Source organism: Ascaphus truei, unplaced genomic scaffold (assembly GCF_040206685.1).
Source record: "Ascaphus truei isolate aAscTru1 unplaced genomic scaffold, aAscTru1.hap1 HAP1_SCAFFOLD_1278, whole genome shotgun sequence".
Lineage (NCBI taxonomy): Eukaryota > Metazoa > Chordata > Amphibia > Anura > Ascaphidae > Ascaphus > Ascaphus truei.
In genome coordinates this window covers 93,784-98,796 of record NW_027454152.1, presented here as the reverse complement: position 1 = coordinate 98,796, position 5,013 = coordinate 93,784, and the positions used below count along the sequence as shown (strand labels likewise).

Genomic DNA, 5,013 nt, shown 5'->3' with positions numbered 1-5,013 from the left:
GTATCTGTAGCCATGCTCTACCCATGATGTGCTGAATCAATGACTGCAGAGAGATTCAGAGTGGTAAACATGACTGGAACGCATTTCTAAATAATGGGCAGCAAAGCAGTGCAGAATAGGAGGTGAAAGTATTTAAAATGGAAGACCCTTAGCAGCTGTGTGGGGAGTAGACAGTACAGACTGACCAAGTAAATGGTAAAAGGAGTAACTTCAACATTACTTGGCTTTGTACTCCACATTGAAGCTTTCCTCCTCTTTACATCACTAATACTGATGCCATGTGTAACCTGTACTGAGAGTTATATAATCTACTGGCCTAGATGAAACCATGTGATGCAAACAGGATCCATCCCACTCCAGATTCATAGAATTGAACCACCTCAACCTTTCATAACAATCACATAGAACTGCAGCTGTGCGCTACTGCACATGTTCTTGTTATGAATGGTAGTAGATGTGGTCCTTGGGTCTTTACTTCATACTGTAGCCACACTCTACTCATGATGTATTGAATCAATGAAAACTTGCATGGTTCAGATCACAGGAAGGGGTAGAGTAGAGATGAAAATGTTCAATGTGAAACCCGTAGCAGCTGGATTGTGTGGAGTCAATAAAACGACAAATACTAAATGGTAAATGAGAAATATACACATTGCTTATCTGTCTCTGTGTAGTAATTTTCATTCTGTTCAACTGTCCTTCAAATTTTCTCTTTTGCAAGAAAAGGAACACATGGCTTCAATATTCACTTCTGTTCTGCAGTCATCCCTCCTGAAATAAAAGTTAAGCATTGCATTGTTATTATGATAATACATACAATAAACCTTGCTCCAAACCATTTGATGCAAAGCAAATCCACCTCCCACCCACAGCTGTGCTCCGTCTAGAGCATGCATGTCAAACTCCAGTCCTCGAGGGTCCCAAACAGGCCAGGTTTTCAGTAGGGATATCCTGAAAACCTGGCCTGTTTGCTGCCCTCGAGGACTGGAGTTTGACATCCTTGTTCTTGAGCTTCTACCACGCAAGTCATCCATGTGAGTGACACTGTACTGCAGTCCTGGTCTGCACACAATCTACTGAATCAATGACATCACACTGTAAAGGCAATCTACAAGATGTATTAGTTGTCCACACTTCCGAAATGTTACTTTTATGTCCAAATCACTTATTCCCATGACCTGATATTTGTATTTGTTATTTATAGGATTTTCACATGTATTACTACTGTGAAACGCTATATACATTAATAGTGCTATATAAATAAATACATACACATTTATATATAATAATAATAACAGCATGTTCTTTTAAAGCGCTGCTAGTTTTACGTAGCGCTATACAGAGACATTTTGCAGACACAAGTCCCTGCCCCATAGAGCTTACAATCTATGACATTGGTGCCTGAGGCACAGAGGATATGAAGTGACTTGCCCAAGGTCACACACACACAAATATATATACATAAATATATACATATATACACACACACACACACACACACACACACACACACACACACACACACATATATATGAAAACTAACACAGAAAAAAAGAATCCCCTGAATAGCACTCTAACATACACAAATTGTATCAATAAAGGTTTATTAATCACATACACATAAATGGTTAAAATGAGGAGCAGTGGTGACCTACAAAGCTGTTATAAACTGAACCTTAAGGTGTGGGGAAAAATGCTACACTGCAGTAATAAGTACAAAGTATGTAAATAAAGTGTAGAGGCAAGAAATATATGGAAATGAGAACACTCAGACCGGCCGGTCAAGTACTACCTAAGTTGAAGCCCCCTGTGTGAAGTGCTTGTATGAAACTAGTGTATAACTAACAAGCAAGGAAATGAATAAGTTAATTATATAAGTTAGTAATATGATCCAAGCCTATAGATATGAAACACACAGATGAGCAAAAAATTGGCAGATATAACTAACAAGCCAAAATAGGTAGCAAAAGTACTTAGACCAGTCCTGAGTGTACAGCAAAGTGTCCAGCAGAGTGATAGCATATATCCACAGCTTAACTGCTCGTAGGTTCAGGGAGAGTGAGTCTCAGCACATGCTCCCAGGGTTGCTTGGAGCACAGACTGCAAGATTCAGCGGAGAGAAGGAGAAACAGCTGAGATCACCACCACATCCTAGATGAGACAGACAAGTCCTGACATGCTTGTTTCACCACTTGCTTGTCCGGGGGCTTAACATATAGACAGTTGATAGATGTATTTGAAGTTGCATATTCTGTGCCGTGGATTAATCAGTATACTGAAAGCAACTGAAGATGGTACAGTAGCTGTGATAGGTTGGCCTCATAGCTCCTCCTTCAATGGAGGAATCGGCTCACGGAGCACTTAAATCTCTAAATGCCCAAAGAAAAAAATAAGCATGCAGTACTTAAAGTGAAAGTAAAATGAGAAATGAAATAAACACACACATTGAAAAATCACTCACCCGACTGAGAGCGCCTTCTACAGAGCGCTGTACCACTGCTCAGCTAGCAGCTAAAACTGTCTCATTTTCCCACCATTGAAGTTTACACATGTCCACGCCCCACTCTAACAAGACGCTGTGTACGGAAGCTCGCAGGAGACAAACTAGTGAGAGAAGGTGTAGCTGCTAGCCACACTCCACGAGGTGCATTGTGGGAAATGTAGTTCTTTGCCTGCTAGCTTCTCTGACTGGTTACTGATTACGTGATGTCACTAGGGGCGGGATTAGTGTGTTGCAATGTAACGGCCCGGCTGTATGATTGTCACAGAAGGGGGGAGCCTGAGAATGTCACGGATTTAATTACACATGTAATGATGTAATAACACAGCCATGAACTAAGTCAGTATACATATGGTCATGTGATATTTATAATGCATTTATTAACATTATTGTGTGGATTTGGGCTGAATTAAACTTGTATGGGATTGTCACTTTAATATCACAGTACCACTACTGTTTTAACACTTATAATGACCTCCTGATTACAGATTATTAGGGACAGACTTAAAAAGGCCTGTGTAAATATTTATTATAGAGTGGCCTCTTTACTTTATAATATCAGGGAGTATCAGACAGGCCTGTGTTTATTTTTAATATACATTAGGGTGACCTGACTCCAGATTATTGGCCTTTCCCTCTGACAAATGCATATTTTCCTATACTGTGTTAATTTTGTTAGAACAAAATAAATATTCATGCGCTAAATGACAGTACCAGTGTGAGTCCCAATAAGAAGTAGTGAGGTAAAAAACCATGGTACCAGCAACATATGTAACTGATGGGGAGGGTGCTAAAATATATGGAGTGTGGCGTCCTGATTGCTAAATGAGGTGTATTATATCATAAGTGCATATAACAATATCCCTCATAGCAATCTATTAAGAACCAACAAGAACTAGGTAGCACAATAATCAGTGCTGCAGTTATAGCCTAATAATAAGTATATATATATATATATATATATATATATATACTGCTGCGGCCAAGTTTATTCGAGCATTTGCCCGTTCTTGGCCGCAGCAGTAGCCTGGCGCGCGCCCGAGAGTGACGGGCGCGCGCCGAAGCAGCGGAAGAGCGCCCTCCGATCGGGGCGCTCTCCCTACCGCTGCCGGGTCCGCCGGGTCCCCCGGAACCCCCTGCCGCTGTCCCGCGATCGCGGGACACCAGGGCTCCCTCGGGGAGCCCCTGGACGCGCGTGCAGGGGGCGCACGCTCCCGAAGACGCGTGACCGCGCGTCTATGACACGCGGCACGCCGAGGGGCGGCCACTAGCAAGCCGGGAAATCTCCCGGCTTGCGGTACCGGCCACACTCGAATAAAGTGTGTCGGTACTATATATATATAATATATATATGTAACCCATATTCCCCCACCCAATCGCAGATAGGGTGCATGTGAGGGGAGCTATATGTATTACCAGTGTGGTGCTTTACCTGTGAGGCTCACAGGAGGCCTGAGCCTCCGCCAATGAGAGCCTGGGGTGTATCCTCCTGAACAATACTATATGGTGCAGCGCCTCCACCTGTGATGGCTCCAAGCAGAGCGGGAGTTGTTCCTCACAGGACAATAATATAATATCACGCACACAGCATATAAAAGAACAGTGACTTTTCTAACAGTAACATAACTATGCATGTCATACATTAAGTGTCTCTCTTCTAGGAGACACAGTAACTCACGTGTCTCGCAGGATGCAACCCCTCACCGTGTACCCACACCATGTCCAACTCCCCACACCACAACCCCACCCCCAAAATAAGGTATGTGTGTGTGTGACTGCACAGCCACTATGTACTGATTTATAGTTGGTGCACTTATGGATGTTACCTGCCGAGCGCTCCAGCGCTAGGACCTGCAAACAGACTTCGCAAAGGATCCGACGGTGAAGATACGTCAGGGTTACCTTCCAGGGCGATCCCACCCGGTTGGTTGCTGCTGTGCTTGAAGAGGTCTGATCCTAAACCTCTGTAATGGTGCTGCGACAGTCTCTGCTTCCTTCACTTCTCTCTCTCTCTAAAGTGACAGGTTCCTGTACTAGGGCCTGTCCCTGTGACCACCCACCCTCACTAGTGGGAAGTCAGGGCCTCAACTCTAGCCTGGGGATTTCTGGCCTAGGGCAGAATCTCGCAGCTCTCTGCCCACCTTCTTTCCCCCTTTGTCCCCTAAGTCTCACTCACTCACGTGCTTCCCAGTCTGCTTCCTGACTGCACAAAACAATGTATCAAATTCCCTGCTGCAGAGAATCTGCAAGTCTCAGTGGCTGGTTGGTTGCAGGTGACAGGGAACATAGGGCATTCACCAGAGGCTGCTGGGGGATGTAGTCCACTCAGAACCTCTTTCCTATGGGGACTGTGTGCGCGGTCTCTACTGCACCTGTGCAAAGCTGTAGTGGCCACCGCTACACATAACTGCACCTGCGCAACCTACCAGATCTCCTGTACACTTGTAATGGCCACCACTACCCTTGCCAACCTCTGCGTATTGCGCGAACCTCGCACCAAACACAACATGGCC

At 44.4% G+C, this 5,013-nt stretch overlaps 1 long non-coding RNA gene across 1 annotated transcript; it reads right to left on the bottom strand.

Annotated features, from left to right (window-relative positions):
- Nucleotides 1-590: 590 nt before the first annotated feature.
- On the bottom strand, nucleotides 591-2,572 carry LOC142475578 (uncharacterized). Its single transcript, XR_012791012.1, has 3 exons — nucleotides 2,462-2,572; nucleotides 1,974-2,369; nucleotides 591-771 (listed from the first exon to the last, which is right to left on the bottom strand). It is a non-coding gene; the product is annotated as an uncharacterized LOC142475578 (long non-coding RNA).
- Nucleotides 2,573-5,013: the final 2,441 nt, after the last annotated feature.